The sequence below is a fragment of the Lissotriton helveticus genome, chromosome 3_1 (genome assembly GCF_964261635.1).
Source record: "Lissotriton helveticus chromosome 3_1, aLisHel1.1, whole genome shotgun sequence".
In the NCBI taxonomy this organism is placed as follows: Eukaryota; Metazoa; Chordata; class Amphibia; order Caudata; family Salamandridae; genus Lissotriton; species Lissotriton helveticus.
In genome coordinates this window covers 318,425,672-318,440,612 of record NC_136061.1, presented here as the reverse complement: position 1 = coordinate 318,440,612, position 14,941 = coordinate 318,425,672, and positions in this window count along the sequence as shown.

The window sequence follows — 14,941 nt, the reverse complement described above, 5'->3', positions numbered from 1 at the left end:
TCTTGGCCTGGGTGATGGCAGAGTAACAGAGTTTCTGAGCTTTCCGCAAAATTTATCTTTGCCACGGGACAGTAGGCCAACTGCCATTGGTGTTCTAATTTTTCACAGTGCCGTTTCTGGAGCTTAAGCTCAGGTGAAAACCATGGCTTAGATGGAGTGCCTCTAAATAGTTTAATGGGTGCCGATGGAGCGGCCTGGTGAATAGCTGCTTTAATCCAATTGGTAAAGTTATCAAGATCTGGGGGGTCTCTAGTTGGCAATGGTTATCACCTTTGTCCAAATAGGGACCCTTACTTCTAAGTCAGAATAAGGGGATTACACTCCTTAATAACCCTTGCTCACCCCCTTGGTAGCTTGGCACGAGCAGACAGGCTTATCTCAGAGGCAGTGTGTTAAGCATTTATGAATATACACAGTAATACAGTAATACAGTGATAACACTACAAATGGACACAACACAGGTTTTATAAAAATAAGTATTCTTTATATAGACTTAACACAAGACCACAAACGACAAAAATCCATAATACCACACTTAAGATTACTTAAAAGATGATTAAAGTCTCTTAGTTCAAGATGTTGGTAATTGCGACAAAGTTCTCAACAAAGTACCTGGATGCGTAACGCAAAGTGAACAAAAGGCTCGCAAAAGGGGAAATGCGTCGCTTCCGTGGGAACAGTTGTGTCCTTCCTCAATGCTTGCGCAGAGTAGGAGACTCGTTGTGAGCCTTACCAGTGCGGAGGTGATGCGTAGATTCTCGGCCTGCAGGCATGTTGCGGTGCAAAAGATGGCGCCTTGATGCCATGCGACGATCTGGTTGCAATGCGAGAAGATGGCACCCTTGATGCGGCGATGCGATGACGATGCAATGACTCCCTGGCAGCCTTGTGACGACTCTGTACTTTGGAGCCCCGACAGGCCCTGCGGCGCGCTTCTCCGGTGATGCGATGGCGACTCTCTCGATGACATCACGCTTCTTCGGTGATGCGACAGCAGGCAGCTTTGATGAACACACGCTTCCAGGGAGATGCGACGAAGGCTCGATTCTTCGGCGTTGCGATGATCTCAGCTGCGGCGGCGACACGCTTCTTCTCGATGCGTCGCGCTTCCAGCTCCCTGCGGCACGCAAGTGATTGGAGTCAGAATTCCTAGCAAGGAAATTCAGGAGGGAGCTGGAGGTGAAGTCTTTTGTCCCTGAGACTTCAGGAGGAGGCAAGCACAGTTCAAGCCCTTGGAGAATATTCTGTAGATGAAAGTCCTTACAAAGTTCCTTCGCCTTTCCCTTGGCAATGAAAAAACCACTGCAGGCCAACCCAGCAAACTGCACACTGACAGTCCAAACTCCTGCAGCTTCCTTGGTTCTTCTCCTTGGCAGAAAGGTTTCTTATTCCAGAAGTGATCTAATTTCTTGAAATCATGGTCCCAATATTTATTCCCCAAAATCATTTGTTCTCTGGAGGCAGAGAGGCCTCTGCCTAGTCCAAACCAGTTCCTGAGCACTTTGTTTACATTACTCTCTTCTTCCTTTCACTGTGCAGGGCAGAGACATCAGCCGCCCCCCGGATGTGGAGCCAGCACAGGGGAGGGAAGATTCAGCTCTGGAGCACTCTGTTGACATGATTCCTCCTCTCCTTTCACAGTGCAGGGCAGAGACATCAGACAAGCCACAGCCAGGTGGAGCCAGCATTGTAGAGGGAGGGCCCAGCACTATTCAGGTCCCAGGTGCACTCCTCCCTCCCATCTGGATGTAAATCTCTCTATTCACCACTGGACTGTCCCAGCCTGTCTCCTGGAATTCCCCAGCCCTGTCACTCACAAACCCAGACAAGGAATACACAAACCAGCAAAGGCAGGCTCAAAGGGTTAGGCAAGCTCCGTTAGGATTATAAGGATGTACTAATCTAACTGCCCATTCTAGCCTGTGAGAACAGGTAGCCATCAATAGTGAAAAACAAAAATGGCTGTAATTCACTATTAGAACATGCTACACACATCAGAGCATGTCCTACCTTATACTTACAATGCACCCTGCCCTTGGGCCAACCATTGGGGTGTCTAATATGAAGCAAAGGGAAGATTTAGCGACTGGCAAGTGGGTGCACTTGGCCAAGTCGACATGGCAGTGCTAGACTGCCACACAGGCCTTGCAATGGCAGGCCTGAGACACACTTTACAAGCTGCTTCTGTGGGTGGCACAACCAGTGTTGCAAGCCAACCAGCAGCATTTGATTTACAAGCCCTGGGCACACCTGGTGCACTGTACTAGGGGCTGACAGATAAAACAAATAACTCAATCATGGATTAACCAATTAGTACATTAATTTAACATAGGGAGCACTTGCACTGTGGCACTGATTAGCAGTGGCACAGTGCCCAAAGCATAAATCCAGCAAAAACATATCAAAACAGAGGAGGCAATCCGTCAAAAATGGAAGGGAGACTCACGCCAATGATGCCAGGTCTAACACATGTCCCCTCCAGGTGAAATGTGGGGAGAACTACCCTTCCCCTTGGGAGTTCTCTTCACTAAGGCGGAAAAATCTGGACAGACCATCAGCGTTGGCGTGTTCTGTACCAGGGCGGTGTTCACCTGTAAAGTCCATACACTGCAGGGAAATCGACCACCTTAACAACTTTGGGTTCTCACCTCTCATCTGCATCAGCCATCTGAGGGGCCTGTGGTCGGCCTGAACCCGGAAGTGAGTCCCAAACAAGTATGGTCTCAACTTCTTCAGTGCCCAGACCACAGCAAATGCCTCACGCTCAATTGCACTCCACCTCTGTTCCCGTGGAGGTAACCTCCTACTGATGAAGGCTACAGGTTGGTCTAGGCCCTCTTCATTAATCTGTGATAGAACAGCCCCCACACCATGCTCTGGAGCGTCTGTCTGTACAATGAATTCTTTTGAGAAGTTGGACGCCTGAAGCACCGGTGCTGTGCACATGGCAGTCTTCTGGGCATTAAACGCCTTCTGACAGGTGTCAGTCCAGTTCACTTTCTTGGGCTGCTTCCTGGAAGTCAGCTCAGTCAAGGGTGCAGCAATGTTGCCATACCCCTTGACAAACCTCCTGTAGTACCCCATGAGTCCTAAAAAGGCTCTCACCTGTGTCTGAGTTTTTGGGGGTTCCCATGCCAGGATGGTATCAATCTTGGATTGTAGGGGCGCCACGTGGCCGCTTCCTACCTGGTGACCCAAGTACACAACGGAGCCCTGCCCGATCTGGCACTTACTTTCTTTGATCATGAGGCCTGCCTTGCGCAGGGCCATCAACATTTCCCAGAGGTGCTGCAAGTGTTCTTCCCAACTGGCGCTGAACACTGCCATGTCATCCAGGTATGCAGCACTGAAATCCTCCAGCCCAGCCAACACCTGTTTGACCAACCTCTGAAAGGTGGCAGGTGCATTCTTCATCCCAAAGGGCATAACCCGGAATTGGTAGTGCCCATCTGGTGTGGAGAATGCTGGCCTCTCCTAAGCCCCATCAGTCAAGGCGATCTGTCAGTACCCAGACGTCAAATCAAACGTGCTGAGGTACAATGCAGCCCCTAACCGATCAATGAGCTCATCAGCTCTGGGGATGGGTGTGCATCAGTCCTGGTGACTGAATTGAGCTCTCTGTAGTCCACACAGAACCGGAGTTCAGGTGTGGCACCCGGCGAGGCAGCCTTTGGGACCAAGACCACTAGGCTGGCCCAAGGACTGTTTGAGGACTCAATGACACCTAAAGCAAACATCTTGAAGATTTCCTCCTTAATGTAAGCCCTAACCTTTTCAGTCACTCTGTAAACCTTGTGCTTGACAGGGGGACTGTCACCAGTGTCCACATCATGGAAGCACCACTCTGTGACACCAGGAACCAAGGAAAATAGATCAGAGAATTGCCCCAACAGCTGGCGACAATCTTGCTGCTGATCAGGGGTCAGTGTGGCAGAGAGGCTGACACCATACACTGACCCATCTTGGTCAGTGTCAGACAGGAGGTCAGGAAGAGGCTCGGTCTCCTCCTCCATTCCATCATCTGTCGCTAGGAGCATGCCCACTTCGGACCATTCTAAGTGGGGCTTTAGGCGGTTAACGTGCTGGACCCGCTAGAGGTTCCTGGGAGACCGCAAGTTCACCAAGTAGGTGACATCACTCTTGCGTTCCACCCTTCATATGAACCGGTCCTCCTGTCCTGGAGCGCACAAGGCTACACAGGGGCCATGACCCAAACTTTCTGTCCAGTTTGAAGCTCAATCAGAGTGGCATTCTGATCGTACCACCGCTTCATTACCTCCTGGCTGGCTTCCAGATTCGCCTGAGCGAGATCCCTGAAACGCCGAGTCTGGTTCCCGAAGGCCAGCATGTAACTATACACATCCTGGGGAGATTTCCTGGGAGATTGCTCCCAGCCTTCCTTGACCAGACTCAAAGGTCCTCTTACCGTGTGACCATACAAAAGCTCAAAGGGGCTGAACCCTAGGGACTTTTGTGGCACCTCACGGTAGGCAAACAGAAGGCATGGCAAGAGGACGTCCCACTTACGCCTCATTGGTTCTTCAAGACCCATGATCATGCCTTTAACCCCTTAAGTGCTGCCGTCGGCCAACGGTCGTCACGGGCACTACCTCCCCAGTGCTGCGTGCGACCGCTGGACGTCCAGTTCAGCACCGGATAATGGACAGCGCAGCACTGGGGAGGTTTGTTTACTAGCTCCCAAGTGGTTAAGGGTCCGGTTGAATCTTTCAACCAGCCCATTTCCTTGTGGGTGGTAAGGAGTGGTGAACTTGTAGGTAACACCACACTCCTTCCACAGATACTTCATATAATTGGAAATGAAGTTTGTACCCCGGTCAGGCACAACCTCTCTGGGGAACCCCACACGGGAGAAGATCTCCATCAGTGCACGTCCCACCACGGGGGCTGTCACTGTCCTGAGTGGAATAGCTTCCGGGTACCAGGTGCCATGGTCTACCAACACCAGGATAAACCTGTTGCCCATGGCTGTCTTGGGGTCCAGTGGCCCCACAATGTCAATGCCCACCCGTTCAAAGGGGGTACTGACTACAGGAAAAGGTTGGAGAGGGGCCTTGTGCCTCCTTCTACTTTTCCCACTTGCATGGCAAGTTTGACAGGTCCTACAATGAGTATCTGAACTCTTCTGCATCTGGGGCCAATAAAAGTGGGAGACAAGCCTTTCAAAGGTCTTGTTCTGCCCCAGATGACCAGCTAAAGGAACATCATGAGACAAACCCAGTAGGAAGGCTCTGAAGTTCTGGGGTACCACCAGCACACGGGCTGACCCAGGCTCAGCAACCTTAGGCTCGCGATACAGGAGACCATTCTCCCAGTAGATCCAATGTGATCCAGACTGATCACCTGCTGCCTGGTTTGTGGCCTGTTGCCTCAAACCCACAAGAGAAGGGCACTTCTTCTGCTCTTCACAAAATTCCTCCATGGAGGGACCCCATTCTTGCTGCCAATGGGTCAGCTGAGGTAAGTTTCGCAGTTCAGAAACTTGCTCCCCTGTAGGTTCCAGGGCATCCCTCTCAAGGTCTGCCTCCTCCTGGACCATGGGAACAATGGGTGCTGGTTTCCCGCGCCCTCTACCTCTTCTCTTTAAGGCAGGTCCCTGGGCCATACTTTCAGTCTCCAGGGTCTCTTGAACACCCTTAGCTGCCATAGACCGAGTGGTCACACATGCCCACTCAGGCAGACCCAACATCTCCAAATGTGCCTTCCTCTCCACCTTAGCCCAAGGGGAGCTTTCTAAATCATTGCCTAACAGACAATCAACAGGCATGGATGGCCTCACAGCTACTTGGAGAGTACCAGAGACCCCGCCCCACTCAAAGGGAACTTGAGCCACTTTGCAATGGCTCTCTGTGTTGTCAGCCGCAACAACTGGGAAAAATGCATTGGGGACTACCTGCTCTTCAGAGACCAAGTGACATTTGTCAGCTGTCACACTTGCTCATGTTTCTCTGAGAACCTACACTCTATGACCATTGATGGTCACCCACTGCCTGTATTTTTTAGTGTTCTCAGGCAGCTGAGTTTTAGGGACTATCTCAAAGTCTCCTAGTGAGACAAGGGACATTTCTGCAGGACCCCACCCACCTTGGCACCCATCTCCTCCCCACCCAGGGCTACACTGGCCATCTGACGGGGTGGTGCACGGGGTGGCTCATACTGTCCTTTTTGAGGAAATTGCGGATCATACCAACAGTGTCCCACCTGCTTACACTGAAATCAGGTAACAGGCCCACTATGAACAGGTTTTCCTGTTGGGGGTCCTGCCTTCTTTTCAGTTGGAGGCTGGGAACGCCTTCCTTGGTTCTCTTGGGGACCTTTTTGGAACTCCCTCTGTTTACCCTTGTCCCCCCCACTCTTCTGCTGGGGACCCTGCACACCCTTGGCGGAGTTTCCCACAAGACCCTTGTGGACCCTGGTACTGACCCAGCGGTTCGCCTCTTCAGCAAGCTTACTAGGGTTAGTCAACTTGCAATCAATAAGGTGCTGGCGTAGCTCTGGAAAACAATTAGCAGACATGTGCTCCCTAGAAATCAAATCATAGAGCCCTTGAAAATTATCAACATTGCTACCCCTCACCATCCATAACTCTGCAAAAGAAAGACACATATTCTACCCAAGTGGTTCCCTCCATTTTCTTACAATTGCTAAACCTCTGTCTATAGAGTTCTGGAGTTTACCCATACCTTGTCATCAGTGCTTCCTTAATGTGGTGATAAGACATCCTATGTTCACTGGGTAGGTCTAACAAAGTATCCCTTCCCTCAGTCAGAAAGCGGCCCCACAACTTCGCTCCCCAATCCTTCTCAGGGACCCGGAGGGCCAACATTGCTATCTCATAGGCTGCAAACCACTGACCAATATCTTTACCTTTGTGAAAATCTTTGATGACATCCTTGGGATTATGCACCCTGCCTTCTGAAGGCACAGATGGTGCGCTGCCACCAGAGGGATTGATTTCTAAGCCCTTGACCTTGATATCTAACTCCCTCAACATTCTCTCATGCTCCATTCTCATTCTCTCCCTTTCCAAAGGCAACCTGTTATTCTCTGTTTCCCTCTGACTCTCCATTTTAATCTTAGCCATCTCCAGCGTGTGTGCCCTATTTCTCTGCCTGTCTTCTAACTCTCTGGGGGACAGGTCTTTGGAAAAGATGCTGCTGCCAGGCGGGGACGGCACCCCTCCCCTGGCTGGAAACACTGGCCTATCCATTTGCCCATCTGCATCCCCAACAGGCTCCACCACAAGTTCAGGGACATTTCTTGCTCCTTCCCAGGCCCTAGGCGCCTTTTGGTAGTCTTTCTTTTTAGAAATGCATAGTGTAGCAACTTTCAATTTCTTGCAGAGATACTTGAGCTGTTTCACTGTGTAGGGTTCCAACGTCTCTTCCTCAAAATCAAGATCCATAGATGCAACAGATGCTGGTTTACTCATGGTAGTAAAAATTTTGAGTTTTTAGGAAAAACTAACAGTCCAAGGAAAAAGTATTCTAAAAAGAAGTATGCGGTCGCGTTTGGTCTGCACTCACTAGTAGTGTACACCAATCACTGTATATGAAACACAAATGCAAAGTCCAAATCCTCACCGCTGACCACCAATGTTAGATCTGGTGTTCTCTAGTTGGCAATGGTTATCACCTTTGTCCAAATAGGGACCCTTATTTCTAAGTCAGGATAAGGGAATTACACTCCTTAATAGCCGCTGCTCACCCCCTTGGTAGCTTGGCATGAGCAGACAGGCTTATCTCAGAGGCAGTGTGTTAAGCATTTGTCAATATACACAGTAATACAGTGATAACACTACAGATGGACACAACACAGGTTTTATAAAAATAAGTATTCTTTATATAGACTTAACACAAGACCACAAACAACACAAATCCACAACTTAAGATTACTTAAAAGATGACTAAAGTCTCTTAGTTCTGTGGTAGGGGATCTCTGTGTATAGTCATAATCTAGTGCATAGTCCCACCCATGTGCATGGACCCCAGAGCAATCAAAAATAATCTCTTAAGCTGTCTTCTTTGCAGTCCTGCATAGACACTTAAGAGAGAATTAAGACAAATAATGCAGCCTAACATATACAAGGCTACAAAGGCCACCACTTCATCTAAACAGTGAAAAGGACAGCCCACCATGTCCGGTTTAACACTTTTTTACCAAGTTTTCCTCACAGGGAAAACTCCCTTCACCAAAATCCTTGAAATGATAGAGAGGAAGGGTTGGACAGACAAGCCCCCATAGGCTGCCATTATGTCTTGAAAAGGGATACTGTGCCTTTAAGGAACTCTCCAGAGACCCTCGGTATCCCAGGATGCACAGCCAAAGTCCTTTTACTTTCAGTTCTTTTTTCCGTCTCCTGCTAGCAGGACCCTGGAGCATTGAGCTCTCCCTTTTTGGGTGTTTTTCAATTTTTTCGGCACTTTTCAAGTGTTTTGAGTGTTCAACCCGACGTCTGACTGATTCTTCTTCCTTTTGCTGGGGTTTTTGGCCAGTTTTGGCCACTCTCCTGTCGAATATGCCAGCTTTGTTCGACAAGTGCCCTGAGTGTTCCAGGAAGAAGGCTAAATCGGACGCTCACAGAGTGTGTATCCAAGGCCTGGAGGTAAGGAGACACCAGGACCATGGTGGGTCTGGGCATGGAGGGACTTCGTCCTCTGCCCGTGCTTCAGCCTCTGGGGGGCTCCCCAGTCAAGATAAGGCCAGGAAAAGGCACAGATCTCCGAGGACGTCGATAGCCTCGACGTCTGCGTCGAGAGGGAAGACCACCATCTGCTCCCCGTCGTCCAAGGTCTCTGTGGCGTAGCGAAGTCGCAGTTTGACGTCGAGGAGACTGACTTCGAGACCTCGGACGAGGTCGACGTGGAGGACTTCATCGTCGTCGAGACACCGTCGACGTCGAGATGGGTCCGAGAGGCACCGGCGCTCGCCGTCGAGGTGACACCGCCGTTCGCCGTCAAGAAGACGAGAGTCGACGTCGAGAGGATGAGAGCCGACGTTGAGAAGACGAGAGTCGACGTCAAGGAGACGAGAGTCGATGTCGAGGGATGTATCGACGGCGAGATGTTTGACATCGAAGAAGAGGTCGTCGTCAAGGAGGGAAAGATCGACGTCTAGGGGTCGATCAAGGGCCAGGACTGTATCCTCTGCCTCAGTGGTCAGCCTGTCCTCTGCATCCAAGAGCCCACGTCGCGGCAGCGCCGATGCTCGGCTGCAAAGAGGTCAGCCTCAAGAACTTCATCGTCAAGGCCCGCGCAGAAGAAAAAGAGGAGAGTGGTTAAGTCTTCGGACTCTGAATATTCGCGAACCTACTCGCCTTCTAGGCCCAGGACGCCTATGCCTCCTCCATTGCCTAAGGAGACTCCTCCTCGTCCTCCTACTCCTCCTCCTCCAATTCCCCCTCATCAACCTTCTCCTCTTCTACCGCGGCCTACTCCGCGGTCGCTCTCTCTGCCGCGCCTCCCGTCACCACCCACGAGGCCTCCACAACCTATGGTTCCGGTTCTGCCTCCGCAGCTTCCGCCTCCTGTACGGCCAGTGGATCGCCCGAGGCCCAGGAGATCGAGGTCACGGTCCAGACCGAGACACCGATCAAGGAGTGACCGTCGGTCTTCGACACGGTCCCGTCACCGTCACCGGAGGGACAGGTCAAGGTCCCGTCATACGGATTCTTCCAGTGCCAGGGAGTACTCGCCCACCTTATCGGATTCCCCCGTACAAGGGTGTCACCAGTCGACGACATTGTCTCGTTTTAAGTGGTGTTAATGAGAGGGGCAGGGAAGCTGGGGATTACGGTAACGGTTCCCACACCTTCTACATCTGTAATTTTTGAGACCCTATACAAGCGGCAGTTGTCTCGACCCTTGTTGCCCTTGGTGCCAGGGCTGGAGGAACCAGCATGGAGCTCCGGCGTCAACGAAATCCACTCCTTCCCGGCTGCAGAAAAAGTACAGGGCGCAGGACTCTGATCCAGCGTTCCTTCGATGAGACCCAGTGCTGGATTCGGTGATCGTCACTGCAGCCAGGAAGCAGCACGCTACTGCCCCGTCTTCTACGGTGCCTCCGGATAAGGAGAGCCGTCAGATGGACTCAGCAGGACGAAAAGTCTGCGGTGCAGCTGCTACGTCCATGAAAGCCACTAGTGCCACAGTTCTCTTGGGTCGGTATGACCGGTCTTTGTGGGAGTCCCTGCAGCAGTTTCTGGAGCACCTTTCGAGGGACAAGAGGGAAGACTTCCAGGAAATCATCAATGAGGGCATGATGGTATCCAATCAGGTTATCAGCTCGGCTGCGGTTCCTCTCTCTTGGCGGCTCATGGATACTGCCATGGGATCAATCGGAGATGCCATGCCTGGTTGCGTCTGATATCGCTGAAACCAGAGGCGCAGCAGCGAGTCGCCAACTTGCAGTTCTCTGGGTCGACGCTCTTTGGTAAACATGTGGATGAGGAGATGGCCCGCATGAAGGCGGAAGCAGAAACCCTGACGGCTGTCGGGTTAGAGAAGCCAAAAGAGTAGACGAAGACCTTCCGTCCCTTCCAGAGACGTTTCGGTGCCCAGGGAAGAGGGCAAGGTTGTCAAGCTGGCCAGCAGCACCAACAGCAGCAGCGGTACCAGCGGCGGCCATTCCAGAAGCGCCAGAGGGGCAGAGGCGGCCAACAGTCCTCCTTGATGTCCAAAGGCCCGGCCGGGTCTAGGCCCTGAGGGGCTACTTCCTCCTCGTCCGTTACCCGCTCCGGTGGGAGGAAGCATACAACATTACTTGGCATAGTGAAGAAAAATTACTCAGGAGAAGTGGGTGCTGAATATTGTTTGCAATGTATACAGTCTTCATTTGGTCAGCCCACCTCCAGCGATTCCACCGGTTTGCTCGCAGTTCCAACTGCGCGAGCTTCAGGTGGAGGCAGATGGCCTGTTAAGAAAAAGGGCGATAGAAGACGTCCCTTTGTCTCAAAGGGGAAAGGGTCTTTACTCTCGGTTCTTCCTCGTGCACAAGAAGGACAAGAACGAGTTCAGGCTCATTCTGGATTTGCGACAAGCAAACAAATGGATTCACAGGGCAAAGGTTTGCATGCTGTCTTTGCACCAGATTTATCCTCAGCTGCAAAGGGGAGACTGGCTTTGCGCAACAGATCTGCAAGATGCGTACTTCCATGTGCCCATTGCACAGAAACACCGGAAGTTCCTGCAATTTCTAGTCGGCACCAATCACTATCAGTACACCGTACTACCGGTGAAGTCTGCACCCAGGACATTTTCAAAATGCATGGCAGTGGTGGCAGCGCGCCTGAGAAAGAACAAGGTGTTTGTCTACCCGTACCTGGACGACTGGTTGATCAAAGCCTCCACCTTCCAGGAAGCGCAACTGCACTTCAACAGGATGGCCGTTCTGTTGAACCAGCTGGGGTTGTACACAAACATGTCCAAGTCTGTTCCGATGCCTGTACAGTGCCTACAGTACTTGGGAGCCTCCATCAATACTCTGTCAGCAAGCGTGTCTCCTTCAGAGGAGAGTCGCTTATCGATCCTTCGGAAGGCTCAGGTTCTCATAGCTGTTCCATCTACAACTGTGAGGACGGTGTCTTCTCTACTGGGGTCGATGGCCTCTTGCATCTTCCTCACGCCACACGCACGCCTGCACATGAGGCCGTTACAGGAATGTTTGGAGGATCAGTGGGACCAGAAGCGGGGGAGCTGGGACGACAGGATCAAGCTGTCCCTCCATGCTCAACAGTCCCTGAGGTGGTGGTGCCCCGCAGAGAATCTCCTCAAGGGGGTTCCATTCCACAAGGACATTCCCATTCAGACTGTCGTCACAGATGCTTCTCTCCACGGCTGGGGAGCGCATTCAGACCATCTACAGATACAGGGAACGTGGTCCCCGGCGGAATCCACGTATCACATCAATTTCCTGGAACTCAGCTGTGCACTTGGAACTGAAGGCCTTACATCCGTCCTTCTAGACCAACTCCTTCCTTGTGCAGATGGACAATACGACCACAATGTATTACCTCAACAAGCAGGGGGGCCCGAGATCGTGCACACTGTCGCAGGAAGCTCAGGCGATCTGGCACTGGCTACTAGCCAGAGGACTGACAATAACGGCTACCCATCTGCCAGGTGTGCAGAATGCTCAGGCAGATGCACTCAGCTGGCTGGTGCAAGAAAACCACGAGTGGGTTCTAAACGACGAAGTGCTAGGAGACATCTTCGACAGGTGGGGCACTCAAGGATGTAGATCTGTTCGCCACCGCCGAAAACGGAAAATGCCGAGACTTCGCCTCCAGGTATTACCAACCTGGGACACTGGGAAACGCGCTATGGATCAGCTGGTCGAACAGCTTTCTGTACACTTTTCCACCCATTCCCCTGATTCCGGCGGTGCTCATCAAGCTGTCTCAATATAGAGCACGGATGAGCCTCATTGCTCCGGAGTGGCCCCGACAGTGGTGGTTCACAGACCTGCTTCATCGGTCTCTCCTACCCCACATGCGGCTGCCGTGTCAGCCGGACCTTCTCACAAAGATCGGGGGGCAGATGGTGCACCCCAACCTCTCATCGTTGAGTTTGGCCGCATGGCTCCTGAGATAGTGCAATATGGGCACTTAAATCTCCCTGAAGATTGCATGACTATACTTAAGGAAGCTAAGAGACCCTCCACTAGGACTTCCTATGCCTACAAGTGGAAGAGGTTCTGCATCTGGTGCACTTCCAAGCATTATGACCTGACAACCTGCAAGGAAGATGTCATCCTTCCATACCTTTTGCATTTGGCTCCGTCTGGCCTTAATTTTCATTCTATTAAGGTTCACCTCGCAGCTTTGACTGCGTATAGGAAATGCCCTTCACAGACATCCTTCTTCCAGATCCCTGTGATTAAAGATTTTTTGGAAGGATTGAAGAAAGTGTTTCCTCCTGTTCGGCGTCCTTCGCCATCATGGGAGCTGAATGTGGTGCTGTCCAGGTTGATGAAGGAGCCTTTTGAACCCATCCATAAGGCTTCTCTGTAGAACTTGTCATGGAAGGCGGCCTTCCTTGCGGCCATTACATAGGCCCGCAGGGTGAGTGAAATTCAGGCATTGTGTTGCCAAGAACCTTATACTGTATTTCATGCTGCTAAGGTTGTGATGCGTACTCACCCTAAGTTCCTTCCTAAGGTGATTTCTGATTTCCATGTTAATTAGACCATAACTTTACCTACGTTTTTCCAGAATCCTTCCACTCCAGCGGAAAGGTCTCTCCATTCCCTGGATGTCAGGAGGGTGTTGAAATTCTACTTGGATAAGACCAAGGACATTCGTAGGTCAGACCGATTGTTTGTCAATCATGGGTCGGTCAGGACTGGTCTTGCCACCTCAAAACAGTCCATCTCTAGGTGGATTGTGTCCTGTATACAGTTATGTTACCAGAAGGTTAACAAGACCTTAGGGGGTAAGCCTAAGGCTCATTCTACCAGAGGCAAAGCAGCTACAACAGCTTTGCTTTGTAATGTTCCCATTGCAGAGATCTGCAGGGCTGCCACTTGGAAGTCGGTCCATACCTTTGCTAAGCATTACTGTCTGGACTCTGATGCCAGAGCGGATGCTCAGGTTGGGCAGGCTTCGTTGAGAAATCTGTTTGCACAGTAGTGGTGTTGTCTTTTTCCTCCACAGCCGGATTGGTTATTGGGATGGGCTTGCCATTCTATTCACTAGATTATGACTATACACAGAGATCCCCTACTACAGAAGGAGTAGTTTCTTACCTGTAACTCCAGTTCTGTAGTAGGGGTATCTCTGTTATAGTCATAAGTGCCAGCCCTCCTCCCCGGTGGAGAAAATGGTACTGTAATGTATGCTACAGGCCTTGCTTTATACACCTTCAACAAGAACTGAAAGTAAAAGGACTTTGGCCGTGCATCCTGGGATACCGAGGGTCTCTGGAGAGTTCCTTAAAGGCACGGTATCCCTTTTCAAGACACATAATGGCAGCCTATGGGGGCTTGTCTGTCCAACCCTTCCTCGCTATCATTTCAAGGATTTTGGTGAAGGGGAGTTTTCCCTGTGAGGAAAACTTGGTAAAAAAGTGTTAAACCGGACATGGTGGGCTATCCTTTTCACTGTTTAGATGAAGTGGTGGCCTTTGTAGCCTTGTATATGTTAGGCTACATTATTTGTCGTAATTCTCTCTTAAGTGTCTATGCAGGACTGCAAAGAAGACAGTTTAAGAGATTATTTTTGATTGCTCCGGGGTCCACGCACATGGGCGGGACTATTCACTAGATTATGACTATATCAGAGATACCCCTACTACAGAACTGGAGTTACAGGTAAGAAACTACTCCTTCATGATGTTGGTAAATGCGACAAAGTTCTCAACAAAGTACCTGGATGCGTAACACAAAGTGAACAAAAGGCTCGCAAAAGCGGAAGTGCGTCGGTTCCATGACCCCGGGGAACGGTTGCGTCCTTCCTCAATGCTTGGCAAAGTAGGGGACTCGTCGTGATTCTTACCAGAGCGGAGGTGATGCGTAGATTCTCGGCCTGCGGGCCTGTTGCGGTGCGCAAGATGCGATGATCCGGTTGCGATGCGAGAAGATGGCGCCCTTGATGCGGCGATGCGATGACGATCCGATGACGCCCTGGCAGCTTTGCGACGACTCTGTACTTTGGAGCCGCGACAGGCCCTGCGACGCACTTCTCCGGTGATGCGATGGCGACTCTCTCGATGGCGTCACGCTTCTCCGGTGATGCGACAGCAGGCTGCTTTGATGAACACATGCTTCCAGGGAGATGCGATGAAGGCTCGCTTCTTCGGCGTTGCGATGATCTCAGCTGCAGCGGCGACGCGCTTCTTCTCGATGCGTCACGCTTCCAGCTCCCAGCGCCACAGGAGGTGGAGCCAGCACAGAGGAGGGAAGATACAGCTCTGGAGCACTCTGTTGA